This window comes from Uloborus diversus, chromosome 6 (genome assembly GCF_026930045.1).
Source record: "Uloborus diversus isolate 005 chromosome 6, Udiv.v.3.1, whole genome shotgun sequence".
NCBI lineage: Eukaryota > Metazoa > Arthropoda > Arachnida > Araneae > Uloboridae > Uloborus > Uloborus diversus.
Window position 1 is genome coordinate 53,214,483 of NC_072736.1, and position 25,586 is coordinate 53,240,068.

Genomic DNA, 25,586 nt, shown 5'->3' on the forward strand with positions numbered 1-25,586 from the left:
AATATTGACGTTATCTGGATCTCCTAGCTCATTAAAACGATGATTTGAAATATCGGTATCCTCATATAAATCTTCAATATTTTCAAGTTAGACTCTGAGGAATAACAAAGTTTTCTTTTACTTGACTTGGTAGGGGGCTTTATTGTCTTAGTTTGCTTTACTTTTTTCATTGCCATTTAGCCTTTTCTATTTTAAGACGCTTTTTCTCGGGTGTGTCGGTCAAAATACAGGACTTTCTTTTTGGATTCCCCCTATGAAATTGTTTTCTCGGTAGTGCCTCTGGATATGGCCTTATTTCTTCAGGAGTGACAAGGCTTGACAAAGAAATACTAGCTTCAGATGTTGACATACCAGTAAAATCATTTTGTGTGTGTTATTTTCCTGTTACTTTTGCATTAAGAGATCAGTGACATTTGATAGGAGGAAATCAAGATCTTGAGAAATATTTTCATTTAGTATTTGAAGCCAGTAACCTTAAAGCCATTGATTATATTTGATAATGTGAAGGCCAGTGGGAATGCTCGTCCAACTATTCCAACAAACTGGAAAACATGAAATTTTAGGAGTTGTAATAACTATGCACAAGTGTGTACCTCGGACCAGTCCAATGTACACCACTAGTATTGGGTTCGAGGTACATGACTTGATTATAAAAAACAAAATAACTGACCATTATGTTACAGTTAGGCCTAACTTTGCGTCAAGCACACGGTGTTATAGCTAAAACATGACTTTATAATGCATGACCTTCATTTCAGAATAAACAATATATGTTTCATAATAAAAAAATACATAAAAGTATCTGAAAAAACTTACTTTTGAATGGTAAATTTCCTTTTTTAATAATACTTCAATCAGATGAGCTTTCAACAAAACAGAAAGATATGCACTAAGACGTCTAGTGGCAAATACTCTAACTACGCATGTTGCTATTCAAATATTTTAATAAGCAGAGCTATAATCCGCCTAGATCCAAGGTACATATATGTCCGAGGTATATCACTTACCCCTAAGAATACGCAATGTTTCGAATTTTATTGACGTGGAAAACAAAATTCGAATTATACAACCGAAATAAGAGAATTATTCAACAGAAAATTTAAAACGCTGGTACATTATTTTCAATTAAGTTTGGTTAACAGACATCTCATCACTACTTTTCAAGTTAATAAATAATAAGAATACGCAATGTCGGGAATTTTATTACCGCGGAAGCCAAACTTTGAATTATACAATCGAAATAAGCGAATCATTCAATACAGAATTTGAAACACTGGCCTATGGTTAATTGAGTTTGGTTAACGGATGCTTCATTTTAAGTTTTCAATTTACTACATAATTGGAATGCTAATTATTTGAAATTTCACTTATGTAGTAAACAAGGTTTGAATTAAAAAAGTGAAAGGAATGCACTTTTCGTTACAGATTTTAAAACGTTCTCCCCATTTTCAAACAATTTGAATAACTAACCTTTTATTTAGGGATCTAAATAAAATAAATAATTAGAAGATATATTATTTAAAATTAAACAAAGTTTGAATTTTACAACCGAAATAAATGAGCCATTCAGTAGAAATTTTACAGCGTTTCCCCTATTATAAATTGAGTTTAGTTAACAGATGTTTCATTTTACGTTTTCAACTTTATAAAGAAAAAGTACGGAGGGGAGACTGGGGATACTTGATCCCAAGGGATACATGATTCCATAGTCAAAAACGTACCAAAATTATTAAGTCGAAATTTGAAACCTGACAATTATGTTTAAGTCATACTTGTACAAAAAACTGGCAACATTTTTTTTTTTTTAACCCATTTTGTTTTAGTTCAAGAAATGATTGTCTGAATGTGTCAAGGGAATTTTTTTTTAGGAAAGCACTCTGAAGTTTACATTATCCGTTATATACAACTTTAAAAAAATACCGAAGTGTAATGTTAAAGTAGAGACAGTCTTTAGTAATTGAGAAATATTTTTAGTAAATTGACACTGATTGTTAAGAGTCATTTTTTTAAAATCTGGACAAAGTGAATGGGGGCCTGATAGTTGACACCTTAAATTTTCTTGAAACTTTCAGGATAATTTACTAGTATTGTGATTAGAAAAAGTGAAGCTTGTTTCCTCTCTAATTTGACTTCTTGGCCCTCGAGTGGAGGTCCAAGTTTAGGGTCGTGAGAACAAATAGCTCAATATATAATTGCTTTGCTTCAAAAGCAATGAGTAAACCGAGCTAATTCTTTTAAATATAGATACTACTTGATACTAGGTACATTGTGATATAAATATTTTGGTGACTTACTCATGGCTTTGAGGGCAAAGGTCAATTGAAAATTCAATTTTTAAAGCTTTTTTTGCCTTGTTTGGGCCTGGATATCTGCTAAAACCCTGCGTATCCCTCGAAAATAAGTATATGATTAAATACTCACCACAGTATAGTACTAAGAAAAATATAAAATAGATTTCGTTTCACTTGACGTTAGTAGTTAAACGGTCTCAAATTCGAAGATTTTTTTTAAATGGCGAAGTTTAGAGGTCAATAACTTTGATCGCGACTGGTCAACAACTTTGGGACACAGCTGTAGTTATAGTACGAGTGGTGTAGTTTAAGGTCCAGGTTAGAAACCCATGGCCACTAATCAACTTTTTAAATTACGCTGTCTCAAAGTTGTTAATTTGAAACAACAAGAATCAAAGTTTTAGGTCAATTACTCTATAACGCATGAATCAATAAATTTGAGCAAGGACTGTAATTATGCTCTACGTGATGTAGTTTTCGACTCGTGTCAGAAAATCATGAGATCTAATCATTTTATTTAATTAAACGGTCTCAAAAATGATGATTTCAGTATAAAAGAGCGTTTTTTCACGGATTTATATGCGTGCTACACAAAATCTTATGAGCTCAAACTCACATAAATACTAGAACAAATCAACAGACAAATGCACTTTAAGCTCCAAAAATTTCATGCTTCCAGTGTAAAAAATTTTCTGTAACCTTGACCACAACATGGAAATTCTTTTCAGAAAGCTGATCCGCCATTTTGGAGATCCTAGATCCTCAGGATTCGGATCTCGGAAGCTGAAAATTGCAAGGGCTACAAAAGCAAGGGCCCAAACAAGGCAAAAAAAGTTTAAAAACTGCATTTTCAAGTGACCTTTGCCCTCAAAGCCATGAGTGAGTCACTAATATATTTATACCTAGTATCAAGTAGTATCCATATTTAAAAGAATTGGATCGGTTCACTCATTGCTTTTGAAGTAAAGCAATCATATATTTAGCTCTTTTTTCTCACGACCCTAAACTTTGACCCCTACTCAAGGACAAACAAATCAATTAAAAAAAAAAAAAAAGAAACTTCACTCGTTCTTATCATAGTACCACTAACACACCCTGAAATTTTCGCGAAAATTGAAGACATCAACTATTAAAAGTGTACAGCTTTAAAAAATAATGACTCTTAATAATAGAAGAAGTATGTTTGTAAAAATCGCTCATTAGGGATACTTGATCCTTCGTTTAGAGGGATACATGATCCCAGGGATCAATTATCCATATTTCAATAGAAACTCAATGAAAACAAAAGCCGAGGGCAACTGGTAGCCTCAAACAATAATAGGCTAGATCAAAATTTTAATGTCTTTTTTCTAGGTTAAAATGAGGTGGCCCATAGTTGTACCCCGTAGAAATACAACTAAGGGCTACAGGGGGAAAAGTTCACCTTTCCAACTTTGATTTTTTTTTTTTTAAACATTTAATTTGAAAGACGCGATGTATAGCTACCATTGCTAAAGGCCTCAATTTTTTTAATCAAATGTGTAAACGGAATTTTCATTGAAAACATCAAAAAATGGCCCATAGTTGGACCATTTTAAGGTTGTATTTTAGTGTATTCAAAATATTTAGTTTTGATTCTTATTTTTGTCATTCGTACGGCAAGTATTATTAACCAGCTTTCGTTCTAAGATAATAAAAGAGATTTTAATAATCTGCTTCTAACCTTAAATGCACATGTTTTAAAAGTGCGTAAAACCCTTTAAATTCAAAGACGTGGAACTAAACGGCAATAAAATGTTGTAACGAATTACAGTATACTAACAGATATTTAAGCTGAGATACTTCTTCTTATAATTTTTTCAACTATTCTGAATTCGAAGACAACGAATGTCCGATCAACCCATGCTGGGAGTAGGATCTCAAAAATATGTTTTTAAACGATAACTTTATCAAAGAGATGATAAACACCGTTTTTTTTTCTCGTATTTATATGAAACAGGAAAAATCACAGAAAATATTACTTTACGAATCATTGTTTATTTCGTGTTAGTCTTATAAAATAAGGGACAAAGTATTTTTACTCAATAAAACTTAAAAATGAATGAATATAACATTTATATCTTAGTCCAAGTTTCCTCAAACTTTAGAGCTCGTTCAAGATTTGTTGCATCGCTTATTTTTATTGAATCAATTATACTCTTTTCTTACCTCTATCAAAAACAAGCGTCACTGAAAATTTCATTACTTCATTCAATTTACTTAATTGTTTAGTCACACGAAACGTCAGCACCTTTTTCTTTTCTCTTTCTTTCTGTCTCTTTGGACGCAAAAATATCTATTAGATTGTTAAATACTGTCAAACTTTTAGTTGTTGTATCATACAGGGTGCGGCACATCAACCTCCCCGCATTTGAAGCGACCACATGTGAGTTAAGATGGAGATACGGTTGTGGAAGTGGTATCCATGGATAGCAGCTTAGGTGGCATATGCAACAGTAGTGATGCGCCGATAAGCAAATTGTCCGATTGTCGATTACCAATGAAATAGGCTGTTGATAATCGGAGGATTAATTTGCAAGGTCAATTTATGATCATGATGAATTTTAATATTTTTATTTCTTCATTGCCGCTTTATTTTTAATTATTTTTTTTATGTAGTAAAAATTTTATTATATTTGTATTACGTTAACTAGGCATTAAATTTCAACTATTCACTTATTTACCCGTATTTGGCAGAGGCTTTTAACTTAATAGCTTCTTTTTCTTGATTAGTAACCACTTAATTTAAAACTTTTATTCTTTATGAAAATTACAAGTTAATTTTAAAGCTCCAAGCTAAAGGTAGGACTTAGAGAAAAGTATTGACATATGAGCATGTTGCAGCATTAAAAATAAGCATATTTATTAAAAATTGAAAATTAAATGAAGAAAATCAACATTAATTCAACTATCAACTTTTGTAAAGAAAGAAAAACGATTTTTAAAAATCAGAGAGTAAGTGAAATAATGACAAAAAATGAAAAATTATTTAGTGTAGAAGGAATTAAATATATAAGCCAGCAAGAGAGAGTTTAAACCCTGGCAATACTGATAAGTACTTATGTTTTTGCAGAACAATTTAAAAGCACCCGCTTTTAATCTTTTGGGTGGATTAATTTCAATATTTCATTCAGTGTTACGCGAATTTTGTATTGTTATGGTTAAGAGGAGACAGATGCATTAACAAAATCAACCTCATCTTCGCCGCAACACCATTTTCGTCCCCCTTTAAGAGCTTCAAAAACACTAATCAAAACCGAATCAAAACACCTGAGGAAACTCCACTATGGTTGTTGTGTTGCTAAACACACTCTTCCCTGTCTACCACATTTACCCACGCTTTTCATCTCCTTTACCGCTCCTGAAGATAGTGGCTGGGAAAAATTAGCAGTGTTCTTAGAAGATAAGAACAGGAATCCCCCCGACTTACCTAGGAGGACCGGTGGTCGATTAGTTTTGAATGCTGACGGACCGTGATTACCTTCATCAGCAGATCTTCATCTAAAAAGAATTGGTGTAGCAACTTCTGCTTTATATCCTTAGCGAAGTGATGATTTTATGAGTGTACAACACCTATTTGCCAAACTAACAGATATTTAAGCTGAGATACTTCTTCTTATAGTTTTTTCAACTATTCTGAATTCGAAGACAACGAATGTCCGATCAACCCATGCTGAGAGTAGGATCTCAAAAACATGTTTTTAAAGGATAACTTTATCAAAGAGATGATAAACACCGGTTTTTTTTCTCGTATTTATATGAAACAGGAAAAATCACAGAAAATATTACTTTACGAATCATTGTTTATTTCGTGTTAGTCTTATAAAATAAGGGACAAAGTATTTTTACTCAATAAAACTTAAAAATGAATGAATATAACATTTATATCTTAGTCCAAGTTTCCTCAAACTTTAAGTGAAATGAAGTATTAATAAATATCTGGGTCTTGATTATTTTTTAAATTGCTCTTTGAAATGTATTGGCATCAGTGTAATCCATCAAAATGGTTTCGAGGTTAGCGCGACCAAAATAATTAGCTCTTAAGATTAAATTTCAAAAATTTACAACTTTGTTTAAATGAAAAAGATTACAAAATCAATTTGTTACTTCTCACTTGTGCCTTTTCAGTTTTTTTTTCTTTTTACCATCATTATCTTCTTAATGCTGAGCTTCATAAACATCAATTGTCAATACCACGACCGAAATTTTTGAAGAAAATCAGAAGCTATGGATCAAAACATCCCTTTCTTAGGAACAAAACAATCACATCCTTTCTTAGATACAAAAACCGAAGAAATATGTTACTATCATGAAAACATCTTCGCTGAAAATATTCGAGCTGTTCCAGAAAGAAACAATGCCGGCAGAAGTTACGAATAAAACAGCAGTGCATCTGGCAGCAACATGACAACATTATCCGCTTCTGATTCACATTACCATTATTTTCTCTTGGACGTGCTACGCTGTACTTGTGATGGCAACAGTTTTCAAGATGGCACGTACCAAAAAAATATCCCTTGGATAAGAGAAAAGAGAAGGAAAATATATTGATTAAACAATTTTGTTTACCTGCCTGATGGCGTACGACGAACACTCTAAAGCGAGATTTAAAGCGGTTGGGACTTAAAAATGTTTTTACTAGACGTGATAATGCACTGTTATATTTTATTACTTTTTTTGAAATACCAGTATTTTTGTTCGTAAAAATAAGGTTTTGAGGCATGAACCACAAAAAATGTTTGTTGATGTGAATATTGCTTCAGAATAGAAACTACTTTTCGTGAAGAAAGTAATGGTTCCTTTTTCCTATGAAGTTGCATAATGTTCTTGAGAGTACTTGCAATTGAGTTCAATCTTGAAGTAAATAAAACAAGATTTTACAACAAAATGCCAATTACCTCTGCAGGCTTGAGTCATTAAGCAGATTGCGCGAACGTTATCTGTATAATCTTTAATTTTCAATGTATTCATTTTCCACATGCAATTTTTTTCCGTTATTCGTTGAATATTCTTTAAGTAACAGAATGAAAATGTCACTGCAGATTACTAATTGATAAAAACATGATATAAAAATCAATATATAATTACGTGAAGGGAATTCTTTCGGTACCATTCGCTCCTCTGTTTGTCAATCAATTTTCTTCTCTATTCCGCGAGACAGCTAGCGTGAAGCAATTACTGAATAATATTATGTGTTGCCATTTCTCGCTTGATCTCGCCAGACGTTTTTTCCGTTAAGAAAAGCAATTTACACAAGCCAATACTTTTTGCGCCAAGACAGGGCATAAATATTTATGTTTGACTCTTGGCGCAAAGGTTAAATGTCATTCAAATTTGCTCAAAAAAAGCCTTTTTTTCTGCAATTTTGAACGTCAAAATCTTACTCACACGGTGACCAAAAAGGTATGCATATCAGGAAATACATTATAATGAGTAATGCCCAAAAAGTGTAAGATATGTGTGGATGACTTATGGCGCGCATAAATACTTGGCTCTGACATTATCAAAATCACGACATTGCATGTTTTTCAAGATTCATTGCATTGTTAACAGTTTGTGCCAAGAGTGATCAGGAGTACAACTTACTGGAGAAAAGGCCTTTATCATCTAAGAAACACAATCAATAAACTGACCTATGGAAACTTAGTCATTTTTTATTACACAGTTTAAAGTTTACTCAGTGAGTGTCTTTTATCACTTGGTAAAAAATGCCAGTTACTTTTATTTCGATATTTATCACGATTATTTATGACAATACTTCATTGTATTTTCCTTAAATAATTGAATTAGCTTCTAAAAACATCATATAGTTGGAGCAAAACTAATTTTTTATGCCGTAACAGTTGATGTGGATGCAGTGGAACACAACATAATAGTCACTACCTTAGTTTTGTCTTGCAGCAGAAACAATGAACTTATTTCAATTGTCATATTTTTTAAAGAAACAAACCAAGTCCAACTTTAACCTCCCAGAACTTTTATTTAAAAAAATAACTTTAAATTAAAAATAAGAGTCCAATAATAATATTCAAAGAACGCATCCTGAATTTTTTTGTGTTGAAAAGTAACGTGTCTAATAATTTCATAAAAAGAACAAAGCTAAAGTAAAGATGTCAACTATCCAAGCTTGCTTTATTCGCTCTATTTATTTAAAAAAATTAAAAATTGCTCTTAAATAGACGCATATTTTCGGGACTAAAAAAAGGTATTTTGAAACCAATTAATATTCTTTATATAGTAAAAGGTTTTTTGCAACTTTTAAAGTTCCATGAATATTTTTTAAAGTCTACAAAGACAATATTATAACTAAAATCATCTTCTTTGATGGATATTTAGAAGATATTGATCCTCTGAACTTGTACTTAGCTATTAAATAAAAACTTTCTATTTCCCTTGAAAGAACAATGCAAAATCAAAAACGTCAACAATCCAAGCCTGTTTTATTTACTCGATTTATATTTTTTTAAAAAACTCTTAAATAGACGCACATTTTCATGACTGAACAGAATAATTTCACAACCAATTAATATTCTTTATGTAGTAAAAGTTTGTTGATAACTTTAACAGTTACATGGATATTCTTTTAGTTCCTTACTAAAATCATCTTCTTCGATGGAGATTCAAAAGATATTGATCCTCTAAACTTGTATCTTGTTATTAAATCAAAACTCCTGATTTCCTTGAGAGAACAATGTAAAATCAAAAATGTCAACTATTCAAGCCTGCTTTTTTTGCTTGATTTATGTATTTTTAAAAAAAAATTTAAATAGACATACATTTTCGGGACTAAACCGACGTATTTCAAAACCAATTAATATTCTTTATGTAGTGAAAACTTTGTTGATAACTTTGAAAGTTATATGGATATTTTTTTAAGTCACAAAGATAATATTATTACCAAAATCTTCTTCTTTGAAGGAGATTCAAAAGATAGTTATCCTCTAATCTTTTACCTTTTTTTTAAGTCAGAATTTCCCAGTTATCTTGAAAGAACAATGTGAAACCATAATTGTCAACTATCCATTTCTGGACTAAACCGATGTCCTTCAAAACTAATTAATATTTTTTATATATCAAAAATATTTGTGGTAACTTTAATAAATATATGGATATTTTTTTTTAAGTCTTTACAAAGACATTATTATATCTAAAAGCATCTTCCATGATGGAGATTCAAAAGATATTGATTCTCCAAACTTGTACCTTGTTATTAAATTAGAACTTCCTACCTATAAAGAACAATGTAAAATCAAAAATGTCAACTATCCATTTCTGGACTAAACCGATGTCCTTCAAAACCAATTAATGTTCTATACGTAGTATAAAAATTTTTGGTAACATTAAAATTTACATGGATATCTTTATAACTCTACAAAGTAACCAAGCTACCTAAAATCATCTTCTGGAGATTAAAAATATATCATCCTCAAAACTTGTATCTTATCATTAAATCAAAACTTGCACGTTTCCTAAAACGTATCTTTATATTACTGATACCGAAAATCAGCTTCATTAAGCCATATCATTGCAAAAATTTCTACCGAGAATTAACTATTTCTTTTTTTAATTCTTTTTCAGATGACGGTGTACTTTGAAAACCTTTTCACAAAACCCGTCTACTTTTATTTAGTAAATATTTGACTTCATGCAAGCGGTAGAAAAGGGTATTAAAGGAATAAAATGTGCCTACATAAAGCGGAATAATAACCTGAGCGAGCATAAGGAAAACGTTTTATTTGAAATTTATTCTTTTTTGCTCTATTTATTTGTACTTTTTAGTGCGCTGCAATCGCTCCCCGCGCTTGATTCTTCAAAGGCTTCGCATGCTTCCGCACTTGAAAAAGAAGCTGCTATGCTGCGTTTAAAGGAAATCATAAATAACGTTTATGATACGGTTAGAATATGAGTTTAAAAGAACAGTTTGATGTTTATTTCGCGCATAATAAATGTCTACTGCAATGTTACTTGTTGAAAGTTTTTACTTTTAGTTCTATTTTTCTGCTTCTGAAACATAGGGAATGAGTTTTTTTTTTTCAAAAAGACAGAGAAAATTGCTTTGCAGGAAAGAACAGAAATGAAATATGACACCATCATAAAAGCGATGAAAGATGATTTTTAATATTGTTGAAATCATTTAAAACAGGAAAGCAAACTCGGTCTTAGCATTAATATGTCTGCAGTTTTATAGTAAAACTAGTCTTTTTCAATATAGTAACTGCCATTTCAATAACCGTAGATTAAATTAGAACTGACGAATATCGTCGATTTCATATAATGTGACGTCAAATTATAAGGCGTTGGCCTCATACGCCTCGGTCTTGGGTTAAGACCAATGAGAAGAAATGAAATGGGGGGAGTGAAGACTTTCATTCGTGAATTAAAGACCCTAAGTCACGTGCTAGATTTTAAAGCAAAGCATTGGAAGAAATCAGGTCTATTTCCTGTTTCACGCAAAACGTGTCAACCACTCAACGCTGTTGAGTCACGTGACTTGGGTTCTTTCCTCAGCTTTTGCTACCAAGCAATGTTACCAAGCTCTTCAATAACAAGTGTAAAGCAATATGAAAAAATAACAATCACAAAAACTCGCATATCGACTAGTAACAAAATTAAGCTTGCTTAGTTCTGTATAATCTTCATTTTTAAGGCCTCTACTTTTGCCATATTTTCATTTCAATGCTTTGCATAAAAAAGCAAGATGAATTCGCAGTCGAATAAAAATGATCATTTACGTCTTTTTATGGAAACTTTAAAACATTTTTTCCGAAGTTCTTTTTTTTTTTCACTAGCCGGAGGTTATGTTATTTTCTCTTTTTAAAACTTAAAACCATTTTCACACCACCTCATTTCTATTCTTTAATATCAGGAGGAAAGTATCCCGCAATAAAGTCGGGTTATTCTTTTTTATTTCATACAGTATAGAAAAACTCTTTTAGTTTTTCAAAGAAGGACGTTTCTCTTTAAGAGATTTTCATTGATTTTTGCATAGGCCTTGTTTTAAAAGCCAGCAAATAAATTGCAGAAACGCAAATCCAAATGTTTTCCTTTTTACTTTAAGCAAATATTTCTGTTTCTGTGAAAATGTTTACTCTCATACGGTTTTCTAACAGCAATATATATATGAAAAATCGATTTTTTAAAAAAGTTCTTATATTATTTACTTTTTTAGCTTAAAGTATCAGTATTATAAAAAGCATGAAAGAGATATATATTAGTATGTATTAGAAGAAACTTGTTTTGAAAGTTGTAGCACTGATTTTCATTTGACATTGTATCAAAGTGGCTTCTTTTTTACTTCCTTTTACGAAAAAGGAAGTATTGGATTCGCAAAAAAAATTTCACTCAAAAATCGGCCTTAGTTTTCATTTTGCTCACCCCTGAATGAATGTTGAGATTTTTTTTCGACCCGACCACACGTGGATATATGCCTAGGAACGTACAGACACCCGAAATATCCAATTTGACGATCCCCAAGTTAGTTATAAAGAGTTTTCTCGTGACGTCCGTATGTACGTGTGTATGTGCGCATGTGTGTATATACTTATGTATCTCGTATAACTCAAAAACGGTATGTATTAGAAAGATGAAATTTGGTATGTGGACTCCTAGTGAGGTCTAGTTGTGCACTTTCCCTTTTTGTTGCATTTGAATGTTCTTAAGGGGTCTTTTACACCTTTTTGGGGGGAAATCATTGTTAATTTCAATGCTTACTCAAGTGGTGTTATAATTTGTCAAACACTAGGTGATATATCGCCAAGCTTTTAGCCGCCAAGTTTTGTCGCCAACTTGGCAAAAAATTTGGCGATTTTTTTTTTAAGTCTGGTTTAATTTGACCAATGTTGGTGATATTTAAAGAGTTAACCACTGAATCACATTAAAATTGCCAAAAATAGGAAATAAATCTGTGAATTTTTTTTTTTTTTTTTTGCTTCGGTTCGCAAGAAACTAGGGGTGAAAATATTTAGTGTTTCCTTGCTTACTCCAAGGCGCTAGTATCATTTAAATGGCGTAAAAGGAAGTCATGTGATGTACACATCAGCTCATGTTTTTTTTTTTTTTTTTTTTTTTTTTTTTTTTTTTTAAATCGACGTTAGATTTATTTGCAGAAACATATACCGTGACACGAAATGAATTAGTACGTATGTGAAACACAGTAACAATTGTAAATGTAGATCACATTTTATCAAATTGATTGCACTTGCTTGCATCGGTGTTTTGAGGACACCCTTTTTTAATGCAGTAAGTGTGAGATTTAGGAAATAAAGCTCATTGCCGGATGCTCATTATCGAATGACTTAGCATCTTAAAGCTCACATTTTCTGCATTGAAATAAAAAGTTCATTGAAACCCTGAAACAATTGTACGTGATAAATTTGCCAATTACTGCTTTATCTACGATGTTTGGTACTGGTAAATATTGTGAGAGTTAATGCAGTAACTTACGATAGCTTTTTCTAGTCAGAGTCGTATAGGAGACTAGGGGGCCCGACGCTCCCTTCCACCCCTCTCAGAAGCCCGAAATGTTTTATACCGTAAAACAGAAGAAAGTTTTTTTTTTTTTTTTTTAATTTCTAATGTCAGAAAAGAACAGTAACAAAGTTTATTTATTCTTAATTTTAAAACTATTAAACGAGTAAAAATTTGAAAAAATACCGTAAAATATAGTTCTCATTAAATGCAAAGCCTAATTCAAATTTAGACCCTTAATTAGGACTTCCTGCTCTTCCAATTGAATTCAGGGCCGTTCAGGGGAAAGGCAGAATTTTGGGGCCCGTCACAAATGACTTTTCCGGGCTTCTCTCCATAATTTTAACCCCTATTTTCAAACCTAGTTTTCAAAATATCGGGCCCCTTCAGGCTCGAACCCGGACCAACAGGTGTCCCTTCTCCCCCATGTGCACGCCCCTGCCCTCCTCCCCCTAAAACTCTTATAAAACTTACATTGCACCGATTTGGAGACAGGGACTACCCAAGGGCAGGGCCCCTAGTTTCCGATTAGACTAGTATCTGGTTACCAATATGTGCCAAATTCAACAACTTGATACATCCTGAGTAAAAAATGCAAAAATCATGATTCTCAAAACTAACTACACTAAAAGCCGATATGAGCAAATGACGATGTGCTTCTCTTTTCTCCTCTTTCGTTTTTCTTCTCTGTCGATTAATGTCAACGATTTGTCGAGCAAGCCATTTTTATTTTGATTGATCTTGATTTGCAAAAGAATGCATAACTTTTAAAAGACTTTGTTTGCCTGCTTTTCTTCATATATATGTAGTTTCAATTACACCATATAAGGTCCCAAAATATAGATTTTGGTATCTATTTTTCAAAAATTTTCCTAGGGGAAAAAGCCCCAGACCCCCTGAAATTATAGATGTTCTACATCCGATTTAAAGGGACACTCTCCTCTTATCCTTACCACTACAAGATGAATAAAACAATAATAAGTCCAACACTGGGTCATTAAAAATCGAGACAAAAAACATCTAGCCCGAAATAGGAAGTGACTGAGTACTCTTGCTCACTCACTTCCTATTCCGGGCTGATGAGTGCTAATAATCACGAAACTGCAGTCCTCGGATGGAATGACTGAGTTGGAATTGTATTTTATGCATACATATTGTACCCTAGGATTATTAAAAGCTATTAAGCCTGTAGTAATTTCTATCTTCTTGGCAGACAATGTACATTAGATTTTAGTACAAATTAATAAATTTGTGAGTATTTCGAATAAACTTAGCCTGAATTGTTTTTTAAAATTCTCAAATGTTCAGCATACCACTTTTTCAATTGGTTTTGATGTTACAAGAATGTATAAAAACGCGAACTTAAATAAAACAGTCTCCTCTAGTACAAATCAATGCTTCATTACATCATCTAACCTTATGTAATCCGAAAATGATACTAATTGCCAAACCATATTTGCAAAGTTCAATAATTTTTTTTCCCGAAACCCTATTTACTTCTTATACTAAAAACCCAAACAGATGCCTTTATTCCGACGATGTCTAAAACCGATATACATTAACATTTATTCATGTATGAGAAAAATTGAGATCGGCAAAGAAATTAGTAAATTTTGTACCTCAAGTTGTAACTTTATCTTAGACTAGTGGCACCCGCACGACTTTGCCCGTAGCAGAAAATCAAAGGGTCATTTGGTGCATCTGTATATTTACAAATAATGGATGATGAATTTTTCGCCAATTGGCTATGTTCATTCGCTCTTCCCATGTTACGGTTCCACGTTATGATAATTTCGTAATTTACTCGTCCATCTTATGATAATTTTGCTCCGGAAAATGTTCTTAAATTTGAAATAGAAAAAGAACAAAATCGAATTTTCGAAAAATCGCTTCAAGGTGCACACTCCCATGCTACAAACTAACTTTGTAATAAATTTCATGAAAATCAGCCGAACGGTCTAGGCGCTATGCGCGTCACAGAGATCCGTGCAGAAATCCAGAGACTTTCAGCTTTATTATTAGTAGAGAATACACACATTATAAATGAAGACATATTAAAGAGAAGCTGATTTATCAAGCCGGGACAAACTTAAATACATTTTCAGACATTTCAGAACTGTTATTAACACTTCAAAACATTCAGTTGAATAGGTTTCATTTCCATTTGTTTGTTACATTTTTTTCCCTTTCTCCATATCTTATTGCCTTATTCTATTTGTGTTTATTTTCTGTAAGAGAAAGTCATTCCTGAATTTAGAAGAATTCTATCTTTAAAAAAAAAAAAAAAAAAAAAAAAGAGCTTGCTCTTTTACTCACCCACACTCTCCATTTTTTCTGTCGTATAAAAACGCAGGAAGGTAGAAGCAATAAGGCAGCTCATTTTTTCCAGTCTCTTACATTTAAAATATCAGGCTGCTCTTATGAAACCACTTACAAAACCAGACGTATATAAGAATAAACAAAAAAATATCTTTTTTTTTTCGCTATTCCCAGTAATATTTTATGATCGTAAAATTAAACCTAGCGTGTATACAGAAGAAAGAAGTTTTTTTTCCAACTTTGAGCAAAATAACCTTTTTTTTTTTTTTCAGTATTACTTTGAGTTGAAAATGTGTTTATTTTTTCGTGTAAACATAGGCAATTTTGCATTCATTATGGCTTCTAAGATTTGCGGAATAAGCATGTTCATTTCATTTTATTTAAAACAAAACTCATTTTAAAAATCTACAAATTATGCTTGTTTTGCTTTCTGTTTAATGCATATAATGGTTTTGTTTTTTGCTAAAGCATTTTCTGAACGTAATCAAATTTCTTTTTATTAAAATAGCACAAAAGTATGGCAAATGAATAAATTCAGTTTCAAATTTCAACCACATTCAACAAAAACGCTTAGATTCTGCATATCAGTGTTTTTTCTCAGATAAACTCAAATAAATTACATAATTAAGCAAAGTTATCGGTGCATATTGTCAAATATCAATGTAACTTACGTCAATCCGTATGTTTTAAACTGAAGTCAGATATGCTCCCTATAAGAAAATTAGTTACATAAATATTTTTTTCTTTTTTTCGGAAAATCAAAAAAGGTTGTAAATTGTTTTTTTTTTTTTTTTTTTTTTTTCTCAAACTTTTTGTGTTGATTTCTGTCGTGTCGATGTCTAATGCTTTTGTGATTGGTAGTTAGCAGTCACATGAGCCACATTTCGTTGAAAAGCTCTTACGAAAATAATCACACAACCTTGAAATCTATGTTTTTCAGCGAAAATTCCGCTTGATTTTTGGGCACATATATTCTCCATTTCTGTTAAAGAAATGTAAGGATTTTGAAGAATTAACTATCTACGCAACTTTGACGCAAGAAAACATGCTACATTTACAACGCGATGGTATTAAAGCTAAGCTTGCGTCTGTATAATTTCACCCAAAAGCAATCCAATAAAATATAACTCAAAATGTTTCAAAATTCCGTTCTACCAATAAAGACGTTTCATAGAAATATATTTATTAGTTTTGCAGTTATTTGTCGAATTTGTATCATTTAAAGGTGTTATTTTGAACGCTACGGCAGGGTATTCTTGATTGCAAAAATTTTAATTTCTCAGAAGTGAAGGCAAGTTTTTTCTTTCTTTTCTTTTGTCGAACATTGTAAGGTCCCCTTACATATAATCAAATATTCCGCTGTTTAGAGCTTTATTTCTGCCCAGTCAGTAAAATTCGCTTTTAGAAGCTTACGCGTAGCCGGCACAACTTAGTATGTGTAGGTTTTTACATGCAGAGAATTTTAAACGAGATTTTTTTTTTTTAAAGAGAGCCCAGAAGTTTTTTTTTTTTTTTTTTTTTTTTTCAAAACGTAACTCGTAATTAACCAGGAAAAATGTATTAAATAAAAGTTTCTAAAGAGTTAGTTCAGAAGTCAATATCCTCTATGTGGAACAGCTACAAAGCTTTCTTCCCAGTTCGTGAAAAATCTGCTTAATATTAAACTGTTTTTCATGTGCACTAGGGTAGAATAAAAATTAATAAGTTTTGATTTTTAAATTAAAGTAGCGCGCATAAGTTGCCTTTTGGTGTAATTAGAATTCATAAAAAATACAAAATATCAGATGCCGCGACACGAGAAAGTTTAATAAAATCGTAAGTTTTGCTACATTTAAGTTTTTTTCAAGGAAATGGTCAAGTTAATTTTTAGTTTTAAACACTATTAAAACAGCAGTTGTCATGCCATAGACACATTACTACATTAACTGAGATCTTTGCTGCACCTGAAGATGTTGGTGCATAATATTCAGTTTTTTTCTCCTTTTTAAAGACAGATTTTTCCAACTATTGATAAGATTTTTATTTTAAAAAAGATTTGTAAAAGACTTTTCGTTCCACCCTAGTGTATACACTTCTAAGTATTTGTAATGATAGGCAGAACTAAAGTTGACTAAAGATTTGGTGCATCCATGTCTTTGTTCCACGTTCTCTTAAACGTTGTACTTTTCCCCTTTCATCGTTCTTCGAAACTATTAAAAGTAAAAAAAATATTAATCCTAACAAAATATTATTGAGGTTAATGCTACAAATGTATTTTATCAAAGTAATAACACCCATACCATAAAAACATACACACGAAACACAGTATTTGCACAATTTACCAGGTTTTCGCTAAGGATGCAGTGCTTTTGTCTGCTATTGCGTATATAAACCGAGAATAATTAGCTACCCATCGTTAAAGCGAAAAAGTTTGCCCATGTTTATTTCAAAACACCGTTGTGAAAACAAGCTAAACCTTTAAAATCTTAGAGAATGGGAGTAAGGAAGTGATGAAATGTCTTGGCTTTACGGCTGTCAATTCGTTGACATCATCTTTCGTCATCCAAAAGCGTGATTAATGCATCTTAAGCAAAGATAATTCACTAAATTCTCATGCTTCCATTTGATTACCAGAAACGAAAGAAGGGTAAGTTTGAGTCGAGTTCGAAGAACAAAACTCAAAAGATGTTCATTTTGCTCACTTCTAATGTTTTTGCGCAAAAAGTGAGTTTTTCCATGCCTTGTGATAAAAATATGGAACAAAGTACAGCAAATTAACAGTCTGCGTGACGAGTTTTAAAAAAGTATGCTGTCCTAAATGGTTGTCCTCAAATAATGTCTCGTTTTTGAGGAGGGTTCTTCAAATGGTGACAGTTTGTGACAAGAGGGAGAAGGGGCAGATAAGAAAAGTGGTGTTAAGACTAGTGATATCACGAATTTTCCAATGAGAATATGCTCAAGAAAAGCAGTGTTATGCAGCAAGAAGAGGCCCTTTGTGTGACACTTTAACAAAGGGGGGAGGGGGTAAAATTTTTGAAAAAAGTATGATATCATATATTGATAGTCCTTAAAGACGTGCAGATGGAGAATTCGTCAATCTCGCCCTGGATGTGAAACCAATCTGCAGAGGTGGGTGTAAGGGGAGGTTCATGGGGGTCATGCCCCCCCTGCCCATATCGTAGATAAAAATATCCGTGAATGTTGTGTTCAAGCACTCCATGAACAAATAGTAAATGATTGCATTATTTTCATTTCATTAATTTTTCAGAAGATAAATATATGGAATGCTACTTCTTTTCATTGTTTATGAAATTAATTTGTAAAGTTTATGCCAATTAGAGGCTTTGTTCATGGCCGTTGTTAACAACCAAGCAGTTTGAGAAATTTTTTGTACTCCAAACCGTAGATACGTTTAGGAGGTCAGGGGGGGGGAGAGGAGGATCTTTTTTCAGCGTGACCCTCCCTGATTCCAAAAGCACTCACTCCCAAGAAATTTACTTCCCAAGAAAGTCTCAAAGCGCTGAAAACAAAAACAATGAAATCAGATTAATCAACAGTAAATGTTATATTTGTTTTCCGTTTTATATCTGTATCCGCTCCTGCCAACATGCGTATCTATGACCTCAACTCCATAAACTTCGTTCCTCACACAATTACTCGAAAACAATATAACATTTACTTCTGATTTCTCTGACATCATTGTTTTTGCTTTCAGCATTTTGAGACTTTTTGTTTGCGTAAACTATCCCATCCGAATTCCAAAATTTTTCCCCAATTCCAAATGCTGTCACTCCCAAGAAATACAGCTCCCAAGAAAGTCTCTATGTGCTGAAAACGAAACAATGAAATAGGAGTAATCAACAGTAAATCTTGTATTTGTTTTCTGTTTTATATCTGTATCGCCGTCTCTGCCAATATGCGTATCTAAGACGTCAGCTCCAGTAACTACGTTCCTCATACAATTACTCGAAAACAAATATAACATCTACTGCTGATTACTTTGAGATCATTGTTTTTGTTTTCAGCAATTTGAGACTTTTTGTTTGCCTAAACTTTTGCATCCGAGCTCCAAAATACTTCGCCGATTCCAAATGCACACAATCTCGAGAAATCCATGCTTTTTAAATTGCTTTCACTCTCCAGGAGTGATTTCGCCTTGCGTAAGGAATCGTTTGAATTTTGCTCCTTGACTTGGGATCGATACATTCCATTTTTGACTCATTCATCAATCACTCCAACCGAGAGAAGGGGTGGGAGAAAGGGTAGAAACACCTTCGATATGCGTTCTCTTGTTCTGGAAGATTTAGCTAAACGGAGAATTGTGACATCTTGATCTAATCACTTTGCTTAACTTAGTACACTAGCAATTTATCACGCCTTGATACAATTCTGCGAGAGATAAACATTCTGGTACTTTAAATATTTTAAGCTAACCCGTAAAGTATCAAGAATGCTGGTGTTTTAAGTTGAACTTTATTGTAAACAATTATAATGCAAAGGGGTTTTTTTTCCTATTCATTTATTTATTTTATTATTATTACTATTATTATTATTAATATCATCATTATTTTTATTTTGAGAAAATTAAACAGAATAATTTACTATTAAAATAAATTCGAAAATCGCCCGTCAAGGTATGACGGGTAAAAATGGCTTCTACATTTGAACAAAGTAATTGCCTGTTTGGTGATAGTTTGACATTTGAAATTTTAACCATAAACTCCAGTAGATAGCGTTCATTATTGACCCCTTTTTCGCTTCTTCATCCTCCTGAAATGAGTCTTACCGGTAAAACAGTTAAGTTACCGAATCCAGTTCAGCCTTGTCCAAATAAAGCATTTCCCTGCATATCAAACATTACCAAAAAATATAAACAAATCATCATGTCGTGGCGCGAGTTTAATTGTTAGTGACGTCGGTGTTACTGAGACAGTGAATTCGGTATTTACTTTTCAATACATGCACACATGCATACATTTTACTTCAAAAGTACATTCTTTGAAACTATAGACTAATAATAAGAGTAGACCGAGCTTTCCCAGACTTGCTGATGAAAAAATTGGTTCTAGGATACATCATGTGACTGGTGGGAGACTTGGCGAAAACTTTGGCAGCATGGTTGCTAGAGGGCAACATTATCTATAGTTTGGCACTCGACATGTATTTTAAGACGTAATGTGTTTCTATTATTTTTTCCCAGGTGTAGACATTGAACTGTTTTTCTTTTAGTTATGCATTAGTTTGACATTAGTAATTAGTTTTTGATCAGTTTTCAGTAACTTTTATTTCATTCGGAACTGCTACGTCAGCATTGGCGTAAACGTAATGGCGTAAACTTTTTACGTTAACGTAAAAAATATACTAATCGGTATCTTAAATTGAAATTGTAGGTAAAAATCTTACCGTTTGCCAATTCTTTTTGGGCGCTTGCATCTTTAATTGCTCAGAGAGTTATTGAAATAGAATAAAGAAAATTCACAGTACTATCTAAACGAAAAAATCACTACATTAACAAAATATTTACAACTTAGAATAACAAATTTACAAATCGGACTCCATAAAAGATCATTCTTCCGAGTTCCATCAATTCAATTTATTTTATTTATTGTTGATCGTCTGCTAGCATCAACGTCCGCTGTTGCTAGGATATCCATCAGTCACAGGGTTTGGTTTATGAGCAGCAAAAGGGTTGCCATAGCTCGGTCTATTCTTATTATTAGTCTATGATATGTTCACATAGAGTAACTGACCGATCACGGTTAACTGGTGACCAACCAGGCGCGTTTTAATTTTGCCACAGATTAATGAAAACTAATGAAAACATTCTGTGGACACTCAATGCGACGTCATCAAATCAACGAACCAGTGCAACCGGTCGATCTACGCAAACATAACCTAAATTTCAGTGTTATCTGCCCTTTCAATGTTGTCTGAAAAATATAATTTGTAATAATTTACCAGTGTTAAAAGAGCGCGAGTTCAATCCTTTGTATGCACCAAGCGACCGTTTTTTCCAATCTCCTGTAAAGTAGCGGTTATGTGAAAAACATTAGTCTGGCTCTGAAGTAAAGAATATAAGCACAGTTTGTTTTGTACGGATATGATTTTATCTTTTATTTACAGTAAAAAAGCCAATAAATTTAAAGAAACATTGACGGTAAAAAAGGCTGACGTGTTCAGCATCAAACGTTAGAAAGATGTACCAAATTTAATAGGTACTTCTACTTATACCGAACGTAATAAGTTTAAACTTTCACTATGGAATAATCTAATTAATCCTCATATAAATAATAGCCGATGATCGAGTAACCCGCGTGTTTCAACAATGACGTCACGGCACGATAATTTGATAATATGTTTTGGTAATGTTTAACATGCGAGGAAAGACTTTATTGTGACAAGGCAGAACTCGATCCGGTAACTTAACTGTTCTACTGCTAAGACTGTGTCATCTCAGGGGAATGAAGAAAGGAAAGAATGGTAAACATTGAACGCTGTATACTGGAGTTTAGGGTTCATCCACTGGAGTTAGGGTTCCAATTCAAACTATCAAAATATCATTAAATTTGCAATGGCTTCCTTCAAATGCAGAGGAGTAGAAGCAATTTTCACCCGTTGTACCTTGACGAGCGACTTTCAAGAGTTTTAATAGTTCAAATTACGTTCACATGGCTCGATGCGGAAAAGAAGTCCACTTCTAATGCATTAATATGCATTGCATAACAATGCACATCCAACAGAAAATCGTATTTTTTGGACTTAGGTTAGTCTGGCTCTGAGGTACAGAATTAATTGCTGGACAAGAGATTTTATGCGTAACTTTCAGTAACTTGCGTATACACAAGCGAACGAGTGCTTATTTGCATAGCTTGCAAATATACCTATACATTTCAGAAATAGAGCCATTTTCGGCACTTCAATGAATCCCCCTACTGTCTGACCACGGATTGTATGGAAAGACAAACATCCGTTTTACAGCCGGAAATGGACAAATCTATTATTTTTAGCGATGTCTGCTTTTGGAGAAGCAGAATCTCATTCAAATGTGCGGAATATACGCATCAAATTTTTACTTTTCCGCCTCATTCATATAGATTCGTCTCATTTGGACGTTTGAAAATTCCATACAATCCGTGGTTGGACAGTAGTTAATTTGCACATTGCTTAGATAATACGTGGTTTTGTTGCTTTTTAGCGTTAACAAACGCTGACAGGTTAATAAAGAAAAAACTGTAAGGTATAATTATTTTCAAATCAACTCATCACGAAATATACTCATTGCTAGTACCAGGATTGCATTTCGTAATTAAGAAGTGTTTCTACCGTTACATTGTTTTTTCTAAGTCCATCTACAGATTGCAGAATATATTGCAAATCTGTCTTGCGCACGTAAATGGCATTATGTACCAAAATATTTTTTTCACATATTTGAAGAAACTTTTTTTTTTAAATTCCCTACAAATAATAGTAAAAGGTCAGTATAGGATGTTATTTGCCTGCTTTATTTTCAGCGCAAACCAAGCATGAAAGTTTATACAATAAAGCTTAAAGAAAACAGATGACAAATATGTAAAATAAATAATAAGTAAATAACAGATGAAAAATTTGCAGATACTGCCATTTACCATCCCAAAGTATATCTGTGTAATGAGCTTAGTGCGTCATTTAAACGGAAACATGCAAACGTTTAATAAGCACAAACCACAATTTTCTCTCGCTAAGTCATGAGTTCTTTTTCATAAAGAACTAAAAACAAAATCGTAGTCATAAAAAAAAATGACAGAAAAGACTGACCCTCCTTTTCAGCTTCAAAATTTACCCATAACATCAAAGCTGTCTCAAGAATAGAAATTCTCCCATCAAAATCCTTCCTTGCTTGATCATACGATACAGATTGATCTGAGCCCTGCTTTCCCCTCTCGTTTGAATCTAAATATTTATGGTGGAGTGGAAACGTTCCCCGATTTTATGAGAACACGGGTTTGGAACCGACTTTAATGGCGATAAAGCGAGTAACCACACGGTGCAATTTGAACCATTTATATGCGAGCTCATGTTTTGGCTGGTTCAAGAAGAGGATCATTATCTCACTTCGGGCACTGTACTTATTTTGATAAACGATGTAGCCACTGCTTTCTAATAATTTTATTGTGTTCCCTCTGAATTTAAATTAAAAAATTTACATACTCCTTTCTCGGCATATTGAATTTCGAATGTCCAAAATACACTTAATTTGCTAGGCCTTAAGACCATTTTAAGAAACCTGATACATGGCTACTTAATATAACTTACTTACACATTCACTTTTCTTAAAGTTAAGCTTTAAGATCCGGAGGCAAAATTTCTTTTAAATTTTTTTCACTACATTTTGCTATAATTCTATTTTGAGCTAATTACACAAAAAACATGTAGTTATAAACTAAAAATGAATTAATGTTTTTATTTTATAAAATCTTTTCTTATGACATCGTATTACTTGCAAATAAAAAACCTGATACATTGCTACTTAAGAGTATAACTTGCTTACATATTCACTTTTCTCAAAGTTAAGCTGAATATTTTTTGAAAGAAAATAGCCGCAGGCATAATTTCTTTTAATTTTATTTTTCGACATTTTCGTTACGTTATTATGAATTAATTGCACAAAAAACATATTATTATAAACTAAAAAGGCATTTCTGTTGTTATTTTAGTAAAACTTTTATGTCTTTACATCACATGTCAATATAAAAACCTAATACATTGAAACTTAATATAACTTACTTACATATTCACTCTTTTTTATGTTTAGCTGAATATTTTTTTAAGAAAAATATCCGGAGGGATAATTTTTTTCAATCTTATTTCTTTACTTCTTACTATTATATTATTTTGAGTTAACTGCACAAAACACATGTAGTTATAAACTGAAAATGCATTAATGTTGTTATTTCATTTAAAATTTTCCTTTATCTTCGTATTACTTGTCTATGTAGAAACCTGATACATTGCCATACTTTATATATTTTACTTACATATTCACTCTTCTTAAGTTTTAGCAGAATATTTTTTGACAAAAAAAATCCGGAGGGATAATTTATTTTTATTAAGTTTGTTGACTTCTTACAATCAAATTATTTCAAGCTAATGCACAAAAAACATGTATTTTCAACTGAAATGCATTAATAATGTTATTTCAATATTTTTTTTCTTATATCTTCGTATTACTTGTTTATATAGAAACCTGATACATTGCTACTTAACAAAACTTGCTTACATATTCACTTTTCCTAAACTTAAGCTATACAGAAACCTGATACATTGCTACTTAACACAATTTGCTTACATCTTCACTCTTCCTAAAATTTAGCTGAATATGTTTAAAAGAAAATATCCGAAAAGATATGATTTATTTTAATTTATTTTTTTTCACACTTTTCTATTATGCTGTTTCAAAATAATTACACAAAAACATGTAGCTATAAACTAAAAATGTATTTCGATTAATTTAAATTTTTGACAGTTTTCTGTTCTGTTACTTCGAATTAATTACACAAAAAACACGTAGTTATATTTGAAAATGCATTAGTGTTGTTATTTTATAAAAACTTTCATTATGTCTCTGTATAAAGGATGTTTTTTAGAGGTATAGAACTTTAAGTCGGGAACACTGTTTGATCTGTGAGCCATTTTGATAGTTGTCACTTGTTTTGTGTTTAGTTTGGTTTGCATTTCATCATGAATAGACAACAGAACGGGGCAACACGCCACAGAGCGCGTGTCACAATTGATTTATTGAAAGAAATTTTCGGTGAATGAATAATTTCGATCAATGGACCCGTGAATTGGCCTGCGAGTTCATGCCATTTAACTACGCTGGACTATTTTTTGTGGGGCTGTGTGAAGTTTCAGGTCTACACCGATAAGCCACAGACGATAGACGCCTTGGACAAGAACATTCACCACATATCACTTACAGACGGCCCTCATTGCTGCAAAAAGTGATAGAAAATTGGACTTCCCGATTAGACACTTTCCAAGCCAGCCAAAGTGGCCATATTCCAGAAATCACATTTAAATAAAAAATGGCAACGGATCCTCTTTCAAATAAAACCAAATTCATAGCGATTTATATCATTTAACGGTGTTTTATTTGAACCTAAATTTCTATACCTCTAAAAAAACGCCGTTTACATGAAAAAAATCATTTAGCTTTCTCATTGCTTTATCGGGTATTAGTCGCGTATAACAATGGTCCTCGGTTGGGGCATGCTACTATATGTAAGGAGTACACGGTTAACTACCATAGCATATAAAAAATTATAATAGTTATATCAATTTAATTACGAAAAATAATTGAGTAATACCAAGTTATCTTAAGTTCATTCAAACAGACGTATTGCAGTTCGTTTTTAAGGTTCTCCCAACTGTTGTACTCGCACTTTTTGGATACGCTAAAAACTATAGGGAAACACAGTTAAATGCCAAATATATATAAACATGTATAATGGCTATACAATAATTTAATTACGA